The following is a 19,304-nucleotide window of genomic DNA, read 5'->3' on the forward strand; positions in this document are numbered from 1 at the left end:
CCTGTCTAGTATCCATATTATCTGACAGGGTATCGGACCAAGCTGCTGCAGCACTACACACTGAAGCAATTGCAGGTCTCAGTATAATACCTGAGTGTGTATATACAGACTTCAGGATAGCTTCCTGCTTTTTATCAGCAGGCTCCTTTAAGGCGGCCGTATCCTGAGACGGCAGTGCCACCTTTTTTGCCAAGCGTGTGAGCGCCTTCTCCACCCTAGGGGACGTCTCCCAACGTAACCTGTCCTTTGGCGGGACAGGGTACGCCATCAGTAACGTTTTAGAAATTACTATTTTCTTATCGGGGGAACCCCACTTCACACACTTTATTCAATTCATCTGATGGGGGAAGAACCACTGGATGCTTTTTCTCCCCAACTATAATACCCTTTTTTGTGGTAACTGGGTTAATGTCAGAAATGTGCAACACATTTTTCATTTCCGTAATCATACAACGGATGGCCCTTGTGGATTTTACATTTGTCTCATCGCCGTCTACACTGGAGTCAGACTCCGTGTCGACATCTGTGTCTGCCATCTGAGGTAGCGGGCGATTTTTGAGCCCCTGATGGCTTTTGAGACGCCTGGGCAGGCACGAGCTGAGAAGCCGGCTGCCCCACTGCTGTACGTCATCTAGCCTTTTATGTAAAGGAGTTGACACTGTCGGTTAATACCTTCCACATATCCACCCACTCTGGTGTCGACCCCGCAGGGGGTGACATCACACTTATCGGCACCTGCTCCGCCTCCATATAATCTTCCTCATCAATCATGTCGACACAGCCGTACCGACACACGCACACACACAGGGAATGCTGACTGAGGACAGGACCCCACAAAGTCCTTTGGGGAGACAGAGAGAGAGTATGCCAGCACACACCAGAGCGCTATATAATGCAGGGATTCACACTACACACAGTGATTTTTCCCCTATAGCTGCTATAAATATACAGTTTGCGCCTATATTTTGTGCCCCCCCTCTCTTTTTCACCCTATTGAGCTTGGAAACTGCAGGGGAGAGCCTGGGGAGCGTCCCTCCAGCGGAGCTGTGAGAGGAAATGGCGCCAGTGTGCTGAGGGAGATAGCCCCGCCCCCTTCTCGGCGGACTTCTCCCGCTTTTTTAAGGATATTTTTGGCAGGGGATTTTACACATATATAGTCTTACTGACTATATTATGTGTTTTATGCCAATATAAGGTACTCTTATTGCAGCCCAGGGCGCCCCCCTTCCCCCAGCGCCCTGCACCCATCAGTGACCGGAGTGTGTGGTGTGCATGGGAAGCAATGGCGCACAGCTGCAGTGCTGTGCGCTACCTTAATGAAGACCGGAGTCTTCAGCCGCCGATTTCCTGGACGTTCTTCTTGCTTCTGGCTCTGCAAGGGGGACGGCGGCGCGGCTCCGGGACCGGACGACCGAGGCTGGGCCTGTGTTCGATCCCTCTGGAGCTAATGGTGTCCAGTAGCCTAAGAAGCCCAAGCTAGCTGCAAGCAGGTAGGTTTGCTTCTCTCCCCTCAGTCCCTCGTAGCAGTGAGTCTGTTGCCAGCAGATCTCACTGAAAATAAAAAAACTAAATATACTTTCTTTTCTAAGAGCTCAGGAGAGCCCCTAGTGTGCAACCAGCTCGGCCGGGCACAGAATTCTAACTGAGGTCTGGAGGAGGGGCATAGAGGGAGGAGCCAGTGCACACCAGGTAGTCCTAATTCTTTCTTAGATGTGCCCAGTCTCCTTCGGAGCCCGCTATTCCCCATGGTCCTTACGGAGTTCCCAGCATCCACTAGGACGTCAGAGAAATATACATAATGTAAAAGTGATTATATAAATTTGAAATATGTCTTTTAATAGGCACTAGATAATATACTCAGGATATGAACACTGGTATAAAATTATGTATTATAAATAATTATTAATTAGAATTATGTATATATCAAGTTATCTAGTTGGTATATATGTGTGGTATGAGATTGCACTAAGGTAATACGTATTTAGGCCCTCATTCCGAGTTGTTCGCTCGTTCTTTTTCATCGCATCGCAGTGAAAATCCGCTTAGTACGCATGCGCAAAGTTCGCACTGCGACTGCGCCAAGTAACTTTACTATGAAGAAAGTATTTTTACTCACGGCTTTTTCTTCGCTCCGGCGATCGTAATGTGATTGACAGGAAATGGGTGTTACTGGGCGGAAACACGGCGTTTCAGGGGCGTGTGGATGAAAACGCTACCGTTTCCGGAAAAAACGCAGGAGTGGCCGGAGAAACGGTGGGAGTGCCTGGGCGAACGCTGGGTGTGTTTGTGACGTCAACCAGGAACGACAAGCACTGAACTGATCGCACAGGCAGAGTAAGTCTGAAGCTACTCTGAAACTGCTAAGTAGTTAGTAATCGCAATATTGCGAATACATCGGTCGCAATTTTAAGAAGCTAAGATACACTCCCAGTAGGCGGCGGCTTAGCGTGTGTAACTCTGCTAAATTCGCCTTGCGACCGATCAACTCGGAATGAGGGCCTTATTAATACAGTTATGTAGTATATTGATAAAATTCAGTCTATATATTTAATTGAGTGGATTGAGTTAAGTATTAACTCATCTCATCGGAATTTCACTTTATATATAAATAGGGAAATGAGGGGTTAAGGAAGATTAGAACTTGGGAAGAAGGTAATAAATTCTGGAAATAGATGGTGGGAAGGATAATGATCTATTCTCTACTGTACTCTCAAACTAGAACAATCTTTATATCTAGAGTGGTAACTGAGGATGTGGGTGGGAGGAGGATGGGGAAGACAGAGACTTTTGTGTAATGTATGTTGGGCAGGGTATGGGTAATTGTTGGGTATTGTTTTATATGAATTATGAATATTAATGTATGGGAGTATGTATGTGTAATTTGTGTATTGTATAAAATGGAAAATTTAATAAATAAAAACCTAATAAAAACAAAACTGGGGAAAGAGTATGTAGAGGCATTTGCATAAAGTCACAGACAGGCCACCACTACACACTGCTGTCTGCTCTTTTGTGTGCGACTCAGAATCAGCCCCAATATGAATAGGACACAAAGAAAAAAAATAGTAATAACATGATGTGTGATTTACTGAGTACAGTAGTGCTAGAGACTGCAGTTGATTGGCTGCCCATCTACTGCCTACCTTTATTTTATTTTTTTATCTTTTCAATACAAATTACCATATTACCATTAACTGCCGCAAAACAAGAAAGATTCATGTTGCTATTAATTTACATTATTTAATTGTTTTAAGGTGACAAAAGATTAACACTGGTCAATGAGGAAAAATCATTAGAGATAATATTGTGTTGACCGGATAGCATTTTTGATGCTGATTCCAAAACTGCAATCAAAATATCTCTAGCATATATGTTTTTTTATGATGAATGTATATATATATATATATATATATATATATATAATTATATATATATATATATATATATATATATATTTATTTACATAGATTTGAGTTCTTTGGGTTAATCTCATCATGTATTGTTCAGATTATAATAAATATGAAAACATTATATAGATTAGGAGATACATTTTAAAGGAATTACTTTGACTTGTATAGTAATATTAATCTTAATTTTTTATTTCAGTAAGCGTAGTAGCCACATCCCATCTCTGAGAACAGCATGCTCCAGTTCATCTCTGGCTATTGCCGTGTGAAATGCTTTCCTGGTATTTACTTGTTTAGAATAATTTGCTGACATCAAGCAGCATGCCTCAAAAATGCAAGAATCACCCAGACAAGTTCTGATATAAAAAATACAGGTACCTTTCTAAGAAATTCATTTAGGTTAGTGCAGCAAAATTGAAAGAGAGAATTTTTGATGGGCCAGAAATTAGGGAAGTTTTAATTGATATGGAATTCCAAAAGGCTGGGATTGAAAGCTTGGCTGGCTTTCAAATGGATATGCGAAAACTTTCTGGGGAGTAATACATCTCATGCATATAAGGATGGATAAAACAAACTCCCCGATGCATATATATATATATATACCCACAGAAAATCCTGCACTCTCATCAGTTCGTAGAGATAAATAGGCGGGTGCTCCCAATGACCTTGTCAGGTCACAAATATACCGCATCTACCACCCGTGTGGTGGGTGCACTCTCGCAGAAATCAATCACTTTGAAGATCTTGATGTGTCAATCAGTTTATTCAGGTTAATCAGGTTCAATAACGTTGCCTTTAACATTCGACGTTTCGGTCCTATTATAGGACCTTTATCAAGACTGGCAATTCAGAGCATCTACATGATCAAAAAGATAAATACAATATGTATAAAATCAGACTAAAGGTATCAGATCATACCCACACCACCACCACCAGTGCCTCCCAGGCCCTTATAGCAGAAAATAGTGACATCAAGTTAATTAATTAATAGAATCATACTCTATATGGAAACAAGGATAAAGATCAGCATACTCCAAATCTACTCCCACAGGACAAGCATAGCACCTCACTCTAGAGTAAACTTCACAAATTTACCTGGGTCAATATTAGACACAATGAGTCAAATGATAGCTCCTGGAACACAGGACTACTATAAAAGAAAATTGGAAAGCTTATTAAAACACTGACCCTCACCAGTGTATAATAGGTCCCAATATACCATATAGAAGTCATACCTGGATAATTAAAAAGTAACACTAGGCAGCTACAGATCAATTAGCAAAGGCCATATAGTTTTCAGCAGCAAGGTCTGCAATTTAAAACACAAACAAGATACAGGTTGAGTATCCCATATCCAAATATTCCGAAATACGGAATATTCCGAAATACGGGCTTTTTTGAGTGAGAGTGAGATAGTGAAACCTTTGTTTTTTGATGGCTCAATGTACACAAACTTTGTTTAATACACAAGGTTATTAAAAATATTGTATTAAATGACCTTCATGCTGTGTGTATAAGGTGTATATGAAACATAAATTAATTGTGTGAATGTAGACACACTTTGTTTAATGCACAAAGTTATAAAAAAGTAATGGCTAAAATGACCTTCAGGCTGTGTGTATAAGGTGTATATGTAACATAAATGCATTCTGTGCTTAGACTTAGCTCCCATCACCATGATATCTCATTATGGTATGCAATTATTCCAAAATACGGAAAAATCACATATCCAAAATACCTCCGGTCCCAAGCATTTTGGATAAGGGATACTCAACCTGTATATAAAATAATCCAAACTAGATAAGATATTCCTACCATTGGGGTCCACACCGGCCAGTCCACTCACCACTCTGCTGTTTAGTATCTGATGATAGCTGCATGCTGCACATCAGCAGCTGCATGCTATTTAACACAATGGGACAGGAAATGCCACTTAACCCTGAGATGTAACTATATGTGTGCTAAACGTTAACCCCATAAGAAAAAAGAGTGTTACTTAGATATCAAACCATTAGATATACCCAGCGCTACTGATTTCAGGGGCCAAAATCATCACATGTAGCTCAAAAGTACAATATTGGCTGCATTCGCGGCCGCTGGCAACGCCACTTCCGCGTTCCAGCGACCGGAAATGGATGCATTCCACGGGCCGGAAGTCCCGCGAACGCCGCTCGGCCAAGCCGCAGGGGCTCTCATAAAGTGAAAAAGACAAAACTAAACTCAAAAAACGGGTGCCAAGAAACATCCCAGCACATGGGTGAAAGCCAAAACAGCAACAATGTAGCTAGCCACATTCGGTCAATAGTCAAGTCGACCTGACCGGAAGTGACGGCACCATCTACTAAGCATATATGGGAGGGGAATATGCTAATAAACCAACAGAGTATATTAGAGTGAGTTATATTGGACAAAGGCATACCAATAAGGCAACTAGAGACAATTGTTAAATATCAGTGAAACCCAGTAGCGAAAAATCCCTCATAGTGTACATAGGCTGTATTTAATTATATTCATAATTTCTTTTCAATAAGGCATAAAAGCATAACACATATTAATAAAGTACATCTGTCTATGAACTATCACCATGGGGGATAAAAAGCAGTGGATCCCACTGAAATTCTGCCAAGGACCTGGGTGGCTCCGGGGCAAAAAAAAAAAAAAACAGATAAACAACACATGAATAATATTAAAGCCATTATACAGAAAACTGTATGTACAGATATTCATTTAATATGACAACTGTAATATATGGAGTTGCACAAGTACCCTAAAAATAACCACCATATAACTACAGTCCGGGGGCCCTATTGAAAAGGACACTGTAGACTCATTATAAGGATACATTTGGACATTAACAGTTATAAGAATACATTTAAGGGATTAGCCTCATTGAGGCCCTTGAATATCTGTACATACAGTTTTCTGTATAATGTCTTTAATATTATTCATGTGTTTATCTGTTTTATTTTTATTTATTTTGTTTTACTTTATGACTTCTATATGGTATATTGGGTCCTATTATACACTGGTGAGGGTCAGTGTTTTAATAAGCTTTCCAATTTTCTTTTATAGTAGTCCTGTGTTCCAGGAGCTATCATTTGACTCATTGTGTCTAATATTGACCCAGGTAAATTTGTGAAGTTTACTCTAGAGTGAGGTGCTATGCTTGTCCTGTGGGAGTAGATTCGGAGTATGCTGATCTTTATCCTTGTTTCCATATAGAGTATGATTCTATTAATTAATTAACTTGATGTCACTATTTTCTGCTATAAGGGCATGGGAGACACTGGTGGTGGTGGTGTGGGTATGATCTGATACCTTTAGTCTGATTTTATACATATTGTATTTATCTTTTTGATCATGTAGATGCTCTGAATTGCCAGTCTTGATAAAGGTCCTATAATAGGACCGAAACGTCGAATGTTAAAGGCAACGTTATTGAACCTGAATAAACTGATTGACACATCAAGATCTTCAAAGTGATTGATTTCTGCGAGAGTGCACCCACCACACGGGTGGTAGATGCAGTATATATATATATATATATATATATATATATATAGTAATGCGAAGGATGATACAGCGCCACTTGTGGATTAAAATCTCAGTGATGAAAATCGTATGCTAAAAAATTAATTAAAAACACAACCACCTTGTTAAAGGTGTCTGCCACCCCTTAAGGTTGCAACACTAGTACAATGCTGCCTAAAGGATATATAGTAGGGGGATAAGGGTACCGGCGACTATTGTTGTGTGAGTACGCAAAAGGTTACTGTTAAAAGGTATGATTCATGAGCCAAAAAATATAAAATTTGAACAAACAGTTTTAATAGCACATATAGATAAGATGTTTAAAAAGGTCATAAAACATCCAAAGACAAGTAAAAAAGGTAAAAAGATAAAAAGGTAAGGACTTAGCTTTTTAAAATAGGCAAGGGGGTCACTGCAGGGAATCCAACGCGTTTCGTCACATCAGACTTCTTCAAAGGGAGTGTTGCTTCTTTGAACTGTTTGTTCAAATTTTATATTTTTTGGCTCATGAATCATACCTTTTAACAGTAACCTTTTGCGTACTCACACAACAATATATATATATATATATATATATATGGTATTGCATGTCATTGAAATTGCATTTCCAGAAAACCTTGGAGCAGTGAGTGACGAGCAAGGGAAACGGTTCCATCAAGATATTCACACTATGGAAATGTGCTACCAAGGATTTTGGAATGAAAGCATGATGACTGACCATTGTTAGATGTTGTATCGTGATAGTCCAGACATTGGATCTAAATCAGCTTGAGTTGTAGTTTTGCGAAAAATCTCTAGCATGCAGGGGGCTGCCCAGCATTGGGCAAGGCCGTCCCGTATGTCGGGTCCTTCCCCCACCCCTCTGTTAAAATGTGATGTGCTCACATGTTTAGGGTAGCCCCCTGCCTACACAGCCTAACTCTCCGTGCTGGTCCCTTTCACTCTAACGGTGCAGTAGACTCTGGCACTGTGCCAGGGTCTACTTAGCATGCTCAAATCTCCACAAAAATGGCTGCAGCACCATTTTCCTGGTGATTTGTGCAGCATTGACAAAGAACTCCGGAAAAGCAGTTTAATATATGGGTGTGGCCCCTGTGTCCTTTACTCCCTGCACTGAATATAGATACGCTACTGACCCTTTGCATTTCCATCCATAACTGTTGTTAAACCAAATGGGTTTCTGGAATTTTGCAGTAGTAAGTAGATATATATGTACATACTGTATATAAAGGTAACAGAAGTGTGCAAACTTAAACATTACATCTCCTGAGCATTACCTGAACCCTATATTCAACTAAATTCACTTTCAACACTCTCCTTCGCAAGCCCCCCCACCCACCCCTTCTCCCACCCTCCCTCACTGCCATTGACTTTGCCTCCTTCTTCTCCTCAAAAATTGAGGCAATCCGACACAAAATCTCCTCCCGTCTCCCCTTGGCATCTTCCTCTACCACATCCTATCCTCTCCCCCTCTATTTGCCGCCTGGACCCCTCCCTTCCCACCTCCTCCGTTCCCTCTCCCCCACTGCCTGCTCTCACCTTGCTCACCTCTTCAACCTATCACACTCTCTACCGGCATCTTTCTCTCACCATTCAAACATGCTCTTGTCTCATCTATTCTCTAAAAACCCAACCTTAATCCTTCCTCACCCGCTAGCTACCGCCCCATCTCTCTTCTCCCATATGCCTTCAAACTACTTGAGCAGCTGGTATTCAGCCGTCTCACCAGCTACCTCTCTGACCACTCCATCCTTGTTCCTCTTCAATCTGGCTTTTCGCCCACTCCACTAAAACTGCCCTGGTCAAAGTCACCAATGACCTGCTTTTGGTTAAATCCAGGGGTCACTTCTCTCTGATCATCCTCCTGGATCTCTCTGCTGCCTTCAACACTGTGGATCATCCTCTCCTCCTTCGTACACTCCAGTCAATTGGCCTCACAAGCACTGTCCTTGCTGGTTCACCTCTTACCTTGCTAACTGCTCATTATCAGTGTCTGCCTCTGGCTCCACCTCACCCCCTTCCACCATCCCCGTCATTGTCCCCATTCTCTTCTTCTTGTACACCTCTTCCCTGGGTGCACTCATAAGCTCCTTGGGCCTCCAATACCACCTCTATGCAGATGATACGCAACTATACCTCTACTCTCCTGATCTTGCTCCCTCTGTGCTCTCTCAGGTATCCGCTGCCTCTCTGCCATCTCTTCCTGGATCTCTGAGCACTCCCTGACGCTCAACTTGCACTAAACCGAAATCATAATTTTTCCCCCATCCATCTTCCCTTTTCCCCAATCCGCAGCCTGAGCATCACTTTTGACTCATCCCTCTCCTTCACCACCCACATCCAATCTCTGTCTCAATCCTGTCGATTCCAGCTACACAACATTGCTCGCATGTGGCCATTCCTCTCCCAGAGTGTGACTAAACTTATTATCCACTCACTAGTCATTTCATGGCTTGACTACTGCAACATTCTCCTCACTGGTCTCCCACTCTCCCATCTCGCTCCACTCCGATCTGTTCTCAACTCCGCAGCTAGACTTATCTTCCTCTCTCGCTGCTCCAAAGCTGCCACTCCCCTTCGACAAAACCTACACTGGCTCCCATTCCCCCACAGAATCCTTTTCAAACTCCTCACCCTCACATACAAGGCCCTCTCTAATTCCACTGCACCATACATCTCCAACCTCATCTCCCTACATACTCCCGTCCACCCACTCTGGTTGGCCAATGATTATACCCTGGTCACTACATCCCATGCGTGAATTTAAGATTTTGCCCGCGCTGCCCCTCTTCACTGGAACAAGCTCCCTTGCTCTACTGGACTCTTCCCAACCTTGCAAAGCTTCAAACGGGAACTGCAAACTCACCTGTTCATCAAAGCTTAGCCTTCCAATAACCCAGCCTTGAGGCCGCTTTCCCATCCTCATACCTTGGCCATCTCTGCCTCACTTACTTCCTGACACCAAGCCACCTTCCGCCTGCTTGCACCTCATGTCACCTATCTGTCTCCCTGTCCCCCTAGATTGTAAGCTCCTTGGAGCAGGGCCCTCTTCCCTCCTGTAATCACAGCCTTCTTCTCTTGCGCTTCAATTACAGCTCTCTCCTACTCAGTGACTGTCTATACCTCCATTTCCTCCTGCTCGTCTCTTCCAATGGCTGCTCTCCTCCAGTAGTATGCAGATTACTTCTTTGCTTCCTGACATCTCAGCTGTATCGTGTATTGAGAACTGTGGTGCTAATTGTTACCTGTGCTCGGTTTTAGTTTTCTGTGATGTTACGTTCTGTATACCCTGTATTGTTCTAATGTGTGTCGTACGTACGGCGCTGCAAAACACTTGTGGCACCTTATAAATAAATTGTTAAAATAATAATAATAATAATAATAATAATAGAGAAATTAAAAAATGCAATTTGCTAACAATTAACCTAACTCAACTGGTATCTCATATCACTTCCCAAAGTTATGATAAAGAGATATTTTCATGTATCAATGAAAATGTAAAGAATTTCTTTATAGTTTACTGGTCTTGAATAAACATTTACAATACTGAGTGAAATGAAAACTAATATTGGGACTTATAATATATCAGATTGTATTTTAAGTAAGTGCAATAAAAGAGATTGCTTGTTTGTTAAGTGATTCCTATCTCTATTATAAAATACAGTTCCTTCAATATGGGAAAACTGAAAACAAAACAGTGGCATTTCCAGTTGAATCCAAATGAATTAAAATTCAGATACTGCCTCTCCTCCTATTCCTCCAACATGCAGGCTATTTACAGCAACCCTGACTTGGTTGTGTGCAAGTATCCTTTGCTAGCCATCCCAAAATGAATAATGACCTTTGTTCAGTTAAGGTCATCACAAAATTAATTACTTTTGTTCAGTTAAGGTCATTAAATCTATTCAATAGGTCTCCTGTAAAATAAAAAAAAACTCAATAGAAGAATATTTTCACTAGTTCAGTTTTACAATTTCTACACTGTTCTGCTAATAGGCCCCTAATTACCCTGAAACTATCTACAAGCCAGAAGCACACATTTTTAAATAAATTAGGGAAATGATTTATCTTCTCTGCTCCAAAATTTTAAACGTTAACTAGACAATGTGTTATTACTGTAGCTAAACAGTGCAAAAAATTGCTGTTGAATGGCTGCTAGGGTACTATCTAGAATGGTAGCAGTCCGCTTGATATATGGGTTTTCTTCTGTTTTCCATAAGGATTACCTACTTCCCAAGGACCAAGTAGAACAAACATCTAGATATCCTTTATAGGGGCAGCATTTAATAACTGCATTATTATTTTATTTATTTATTTATTTTATTGAAGCATCACATGTACAACTTCAGATACTGACTAGATGCTGCCTATGGGGGAGTGTATTTTTGCATAGCAAGGCTGCGATCGCTTTCTTCGTTAGCAGCGTCGCTGCCCGGCGCCGGCCAATGACGCACCTGCGCAATGCGGCCGCAGCGCATGCACAGTTCAGACCCGATCGCACGGCTGCAAAGAAGCGCGGCGTGCGATCGGGTCGGAATTACCCCCATTATTCCGGTATACAAGCATTTTGAACAATAAGGCCACAAGGCCATAGATACAAAGGCAGTATCAACTATACTTATACCAATGAATAGCTGTAGGAAACATGTATAAACAATCTATAATCAGTAAAATTACATGTAAAATAGCACATTCCCGCAATTACAAATTACAGTACATTAGAATGAAATTATCAAATTAAAACATAAAAACCAAATATTCCATCCCTTCCCCCTCCCACACACCCATGGGGAATGTCCCGAGCGCTAGTACCAAAAGATAACAGTTATCTTTTTCTTGCTACACCCCTCACATCAAAATAGGAGGATCCCCAGCCACCACTCGGGTCACATACCAGGAAGTATAACGTAAACTTTTATGAATTTGACTCTTTCGTGTGACAGCGTATCTATAAAGTTTTCACACATATCGAAAAACGTTTTGATCTTGGATTCTTAATCTAAGACCATTTCTACCCAGTACATTCTAAAAAGCTAAAATCATTTTGATTTAAAAATTAATAGAGCTGGCGCTACTGAGTTATTCCACGTTTGGAGGATGTCTTTACTAGCAGCTGCGCCAACCACCATAAGCAGTTGCCTACCCCAGGGAGGCCTCTGTGTATGCTTTAACCTGCAACCAAAAGCTCAGAATTAAAGGGCATTGCCAAAGACAGTAATATAAATTCTCCATAGGTTCCGCAAATCTGTAACAGGCATGTGTACATGACTGACCCATGACAAAGCTCTTACGGGGAGATATGTTCTGTGTAAAATGTTTAGTGACATTTCAGAATACATAGTGGAAGGTAACAGTTTACATGCACGTACATGGGCTTTGAACAAATTTTCTAAGGTTAGATGTGGAAAGTTAATAAGCCAGCGCGACAATCCCTGAGAAGATAAATAATAATCTATTTTCTCTTGGAGATGGCTGTAGTATACGGAAATTGCCCTCCTGGTCAAAGGAGGGCTCCGTAGCAAAGTGTCTATGGGGTTCCGCCAGTCTACTTCTGAGAAAACCCGGATCGTGGTACTGATATAGTGTTGAGCCTGAAGATATGCCATAGGGTAGGCCTCCTGAACCCCAAACTTAGTTGCCGCCTCTTGGAACATGAGAGGCCTCCTTAGGTCCCCATGCACTAGGTCTCCCATTGTGGTGATACAATTCACCCTTCAAATACTAAAGGGGTAAGAGGCCTGGCCGTTTTGAAAATCAGGATTAGCTAGGAATGGGAGAAATAAGGACCTGTGTGCATTTAAACTAAAATTATGGCAAAGCAAATGCCAAATCTTACGGGTACTCCAGAGGACCGGGTTATCTCTTAGGTGTAGAAAGCTGAAAAGGTCTTCCCCCACCCAAGGAATTCTCTCTCCAAGGCAATATTAGTATAAGTATCCTGACTATGTAACCAATCATGAAGATACTGTACTGTAATATAGAAGCATATGAATATAATGTGAGGTTAGGGAAATTAATACCCCCATTGGCAATAGGCTGCTGTAATATAATTAGACTGGTTCGAGGTCGACTGCCATGCCAGATGAATTCACGAAAATGATAGTTAATATGTTGCAAGTCCTTTTAGGGTATGAGTAAAGGCAAGTCCTGAATTAAATATAGAAGTCTAGGGAAAATTTTAATGAGACTAGGTCTTCCTTTATATGATAAAGGGAGATGTCCCCATCCCTCCAGCTCAACCGACATGGCCCTGATGGCCGGGGTAAAATTAAGGTCATACAGACTATGCGGATTGCGGGGAATTTGTTCTCCCAAATATGTGAAGTATTCTGACGTCCAGGAAACAGGAAAAGTATGAGCCCAAGGCCCGGGAGACCCAGAAGACCCCAACCAAAGCGCAGTAGATTTAATGGCCCTACACACTGGCCGATGTGTGCGGCCAATATGAACAATCTTGTTCAGTAATGAATGAGAAATTGTTCATATCTTTCAATGTGTAGGCACCAAAGATGAACAATGCGCAGCCCCGCAGTTGCTCATCGTTGGTGCCGGCTGATTTATACCTGCAAGCCAATATGGACAATATCGTCCATATTAGCAAGCAGGGCTATGGGGCCGGGTGACATCAGGCAGTGAAGAAACTTCAATTATTTACAAATCGATTCTTTAAAAATCCAAACTGATGATCTGTGATCAACTGAGGAAGAATTAAGTGTAACCTGTCTGCCATAATCTTAGCTAACAACTTGATATCCGTGTTTAATAAAGTAACCAGGCGGTAAGAATCTCGGGATCCCTGCCAGGCTTGGGGATGAGAACTATAGAGACACCAAAATATATTCCGCACCAGTTTTATAGGTAGATACTCAGATGGTTTATCCCCTCTCAGAAATGGCTATTTATTTGCTCTGAGGTGCTAACCCACTGCTCACAAGGAGAATTATCGACACAAAGAAAAGAAGAGCTCAATTGTGGGTGCACTGGGACAACAATAAAAAGTTCAATCTTTATTGGTATACATTAAAACATTTAGCATAATGTGAAATAAGGTGAAATTTACAAAACAAAAAAATAATAAAGGATGAAATGATAATAAAAGGTCTATTAAAATAGAATTAAATAGTCAAAGCTACTATAATACACTGTGGTAGAGAGAAACTTTTTTTTAATAAAGGCTGTCACGCCCCTCTACCAATAAAGGCTTAATAGCCCCGCTCAGGAGTGATTGTAAATGTATATAGTTGTTTTATTTACTAGTTGCAAGTAATTCTCATTAAACTTGTAGATGATTTGTACTGTCTCCAATGGTAATATCTTGTTACAAGTGTTTCCTATATATTCCACAGAGTTCGTGCAACATCAATAAAAAGTGGACCCCCTATACAAATGCTATTACTCTACGTGTGCTACCATATATAATATAATGATGGTGTTCGTCGATATTGTATGAATATAGGTACCGGATATTCTCCAATATTAGTGTGGTCCTCTTGTATTATCTTTCATAGGACAAATAGCCTGTATATGCTGCACGTTCTAATGGATAGTCAGATAAGAGCTATTGGGGTATATGCAATTGCGGTCGAATTGCCGCAAATGTCGAAAAACAGGGCATTTTCGACACAAAAAAAAATATTCGATAATGCAATACAGTACTTTTCGACAAAAAAACAGACTTTTCAGATTCGACTTTTTGAAATTCGACAGTTCACAAATTCGACATGGCTGCAATGGTAAAAATGCGGCTTTTCGACAAAAGTATATTCAATTGAAGAATGTTGATTCGACAACAGTGCTTTTCGACAGTAATTTCGTCAATTTCATTCCACCTCACTTTGCTGGCGGTATCTAATAAAAAAAATTAACAACATGTTTTTGTGTGTGTTTTTTTTATTGCTAATAGCATATCTATTTATGTTAGAAGGGATTAGGTACTTTTGGTTTGTCTATTAGGATTTACAACTATTATTTATATATTTTTTTAAATAATATTTTTTTTTTTAACTGACTAAAATTGAGAGAGCATGGTTTTCAGTGGGAAGGGGTGGGAATGGGTTAAAATTCAGGGGGAAAAAAGTGTGGGGTCCCCCCTCCTAAGCATAACCAGCCTCGGGCTCTTTGAGCCGATCCTGGTTGTAAAAATACGGGGGAAAAATTGACTGGGGATCCCCTGTATTTTTATAACCAGCACCGGGCTATGCGTCCGGTCCTGGTGCAAAAATACGGGGGACAAAAAGCGTAGGGGTCCCCCGTATTTTCAACACCAGCACCAGGCTCCACTAGCTGGAGAGATAATGCCACAGCCGGGGGACACTTTTATACCGGTCCCTGCGGCCGTGGCATTAATTCACCAACTAGTCACCCCTGGCCGGGGTACCCTGGAGGAGTGGGGACCCCCCCCTCCAGCCACCCAAGGGCCAGGGGTGAAGCCCGAGGCTGTCCCCCCATCCATGGGCTGCGGATGGGGGGCTGATAGCCTTGTGTAAAATCAAAGAATATTTTTTTTTTTTTTTTGCAGAAGAACTACAAGTCCCAGCAAGCCTCCCCCGCAAGCTGGTACTTGGAGAACCACAAGTACCAGCATGGGGGGGGAACGGGCCCGCTGGTACCTGTAGTTCTACTGCAAAAAAATTACCCAAATAAAAACAGGACATGCACACCGTGAAAGTAAAACTTTATTACATACATGCTGACACACACATACTTACCTATGTTCACACGCCGACCTCTGTCCACTTCTCCAAGTAGAATCCGGGGTACCTGAAAATAAAATTATACTCACCTAAATCCAGTGTGTCCTGTTCTTTTTTTGTAATCCACGTACTTGGCAAAAAAACAAACCGCATACCCGAACCACGCACTGAAAGGGGTCCCATGTTTACACATGGGACCCCTTTCCCCGAATGCTGAGACCCCCCGTGACTCCTGTCACATAGGGTCCCTTCAGCCAATCAGGGAGCGCCACGTCGTGGCACTCTCCTGATTGCCTATGGGCGTCTGAGCTGGCAGACAGCGCATCGCAAAGCCGCTCCATTATCTTCAATGGTGGGAACTTTGCGGTCAGCGGTGAGGTTACCCGCGGTCAGCGCTTTTTGTCCCCCGTATTTTTTGCAGCAGGACCGGACGCAGAGCCCGGTGCTGGTTCTAAAAATACGGGGGATCCCATGTCAATTTTTTCCCCGTATTTTTACAACCACGACCGGCTCAAAGAGCCCGAGGCTGGTTATGCTTAGGAGGGGGGACCCCACGCAAATTTTTTTAGGGTTTTTTAACCATTTTTGTGCAGTCCGAAAAGTCGAATCCAGGACGCACTTATCCGTCAATTGGTCTGTTTTTCGACAGCGGGACTGTCGAATCCGTTTTTTATTGAATATGTCGAATTCCGGCACCCGCCGGCCGGAATTCGACGGTCGAATTGTGTCGAATTGAAAAACGGGCGAAAAAAAAGCCGCAATTCGCCTGGAATTGCATATACCCCATTGTGACTATCTTTTATAAATCTTAATGTCCCTCCTAGTTATTATGACTCATACTTGGGATGTACCTACAATCGTGAACATAGTCCAGGTTGACCATGTCTGATGCAGGCTGTAATTAGTCACAGCCCATTTCTTGAGTGTCCTCACTAATATTAATTCTCAATAAGAGGGAATGTCTTATAGTCGATACCGGTAACCTGGTATATCATATGGCGCATGCAAAGTGCCCAATAATTTTATCCTGGTAAACACACCAATATTTCTCCCTGGCAGCTCTGAGTGCTGTAGGGAGTTAGATAGATTGTGTGCACAAGTTATAAGTACCACTTCTGACTGCTTTTACACTGTTAGGTAGGAAGTGGTAATTGTCACTTTTAGAATGTTTTTTTAACGCTACACTATGTCCTCTATTCACACTTTCATTTATTGCCAGTCTGTGGCATATTTCAATAAGAATAGATGTCTAGGTCTGACATTGCGTCTTAAATATAAACCGATATATGACAATCATCTCGTGTTTGCTGATCATTAGGCATTATGACAGTTTTTCACACTTTTGCCTAATATATAGTAGACCTGTTATTATATCCTGTCACATCTAACAGTCCGACTACTTCCCAGTGTATTATTCTTATGTATCAGAGTGAATCCTCTGCCAGAGTGGATCACGTGATTCAGAGATACACTGTTACAGTCTGGACTAGACTTATGAGTTTGGTTATTAGGCATAAATAATTTAGCAGTAGTGAATAACCAGCCCCTTAGGCAGATTTTTTTATGCATAGTCCATATACCTTCAGTAGGTAAGATAACTTGAATATGTTTGTGCACACTGATCTTTTTATTAGCAGGTACTTGTCTGATAGGGAATCCACTAAATGTTCAATGAATGTGACCTAATGGCTAACAACCTCCCGACGTAGATTATTCAAGGGCTGCTATTAAGCAGACCACCAGCTACAGTAGTCATTAGTTGTTAGGCTGGTGAATTCACAGTGCTGCAGACTTCTCATATAGGCCCTCATTCCGAGTTGATCGCACGCTGCCACTTTTTGCAGCCCGTGCAATCAACTAGACGCCGCCTATGAGGGAGTGTATTTTTGCATAGCAAGGCTGCGATCGCTTGTGCAGCCATGCTATGCCAAAAAAGTTCTGTGCAGAACTAGACTAGAAATAATAGAAAAAAATAACTGCGCTGAGTCTGGGATTCTTGTGTTTTAGCTGCTCTGTATATAAAGATACATTTATAAATAGTGTGACAAAGCGCTTGAGATTATATATAACATGGTGTGTGTGAGGAAAGAATGTAACCGTTTGTGATGATGAACTTGTAACAATAAAGGATCGTGCAATACCTGAAAAAAAAAGGGAATTATTAAATGTTTACAGCCCTTTTGTTATGATTGCTGCGGTCTCCAGGTGTTGAAACAAAGGGGTTCCGTATTTGCCGTTCAGGGAGGCTTGTAAGGAGAGAGTCCCGGTTACCTGACTATACCTATACTACCAACCTTGTTATGGTGGTGACGTTCGTCTTCCTCCGGCTGGATCCCCCGCTCCGACTTGCTTTCTCCGGCCGCTGCTCACTTGCGCCGTATGGCGCTTGTTGACTGATTGATGTCCTGGTCTGTGAGGCGGCTTGAAAGAATCCAGCAGCGTGCTGACAATGCAGAGTGGAGTAAAATAAAAGTCTTTTGGACGGCATAAAACAGCGCTTCCTCCAACGCGTTTCAGGCTACAAGCCCTTATTCATGGATAGCGTAGGTTTAGCAGCCCTTGAATAATCACCCGATGTGCTAGATTGTGCCTGCATGCAGGCCAACCTAGCACCGGCGATAGTGACGCGCGGGGCCGTGCATCGTTATCGCTGGCGGGCATACACATGAGAGATACGTGCTTAACTTCTGCGCAATCTAGTCAGATTGCTTAGATTTTAAGAACGGATCTCTCCGTGTGTACCTCCTTTAAAGGGGGGTACTCACAGAGCGATCGCTGCTTAAAATCTAAGCAATCTGACTAGATTGTGTAGATTTTAAGTCTGATCACTCCGTGTGTACCCCCTACAGTGATAGCGATGCGCAGTCCCGCGCATCGCTATCGCTGGTGCTAGATTGGCCTGCCGTGCAGGCCAATCTAGCGGGTCGCTCATTTCACCCACTGGATGAAATGAGCGGCCCCCTCCGTCTCCTCCCACACGCTCAGCACACATTGCGCTGTGATGAGCGGCGGGAGAGATGTGTGCTGAGCGGTTCGCTCAGCACACATCTCTCCCGCATCGGCCAGTGAGTACTGGCCTTAAGACTCTCGCATTGAAGCTCAGTGGGGGGAAGAGCAGCTTCTTGTAGAATCTGCGTATGTTTATCTGAATCAAAGGGTAGATCCTTGTACAGTTTAGAACAAAGGGATTCAAAGTGAGATAAAATCTTTGATGGAGTAGAATCTATTGTCTGATTATTAAGTTCCTTAATAGCTGTAATTACTTTCTTTCAAATATTTAAATTTAGAAAAGGTAATGTCCTGTTTAGCCTGAGAAAGCAGAAATGTATCCAGCATTTGTCGAGCTTGGGCGTACATTGTTAAAAGCTCTGTGGTAGGGTTAGCATTATAATCTGTTAGAGTTTTGGTCAATGTACTATGTAGGGTAGAGTATTGTTTAGCTAATTTTTTCTTATGCTTTGAAACATACTCAATAATGATACCGTGCATAACCGCCTTTGGCGTACCCCAGAATACCGTCGGGCAGTCACAATGTTCAAGAATATCATCCAAAAAATCATCCAACCGTTAGAGAGATATTTTTTTAAATCATTGAAATTATACAAATCTCCAGGAAAATGCCAAGTTGGCCTCCCACCCAAGGGAACAGCCCTCTGCATAATTAACGATACTG

At 42.0% G+C, this 19,304-nt stretch overlaps 1 protein-coding gene and 1 long non-coding RNA gene across 3 annotated transcripts in view; both read right to left on the reverse strand.

Moving 5' to 3' along the window:
• Nucleotides 1-19,304, reverse strand: part of ADGB (androglobin) — a 943,967-nt gene that overhangs the window by 714,002 nt on the left and 210,661 nt on the right. The window lies entirely within an intron of this gene.
• On the reverse strand, nt 4,121-5,346 carry LOC134911697 (uncharacterized). Its single transcript, XR_010176774.1, has 3 exons — nt 5,223-5,346; nt 4,503-4,557; nt 4,121-4,263 (listed from the first exon to the last, which is right to left on the reverse strand). It is a non-coding gene; the product is annotated as an uncharacterized LOC134911697 (long non-coding RNA).

The sequence above is a fragment of the Pseudophryne corroboree genome, chromosome 4 (assembly GCF_028390025.1).
Source record: "Pseudophryne corroboree isolate aPseCor3 chromosome 4, aPseCor3.hap2, whole genome shotgun sequence".
Lineage (NCBI taxonomy): Eukaryota > Metazoa > Chordata > Amphibia > Anura > Myobatrachidae > Pseudophryne > Pseudophryne corroboree.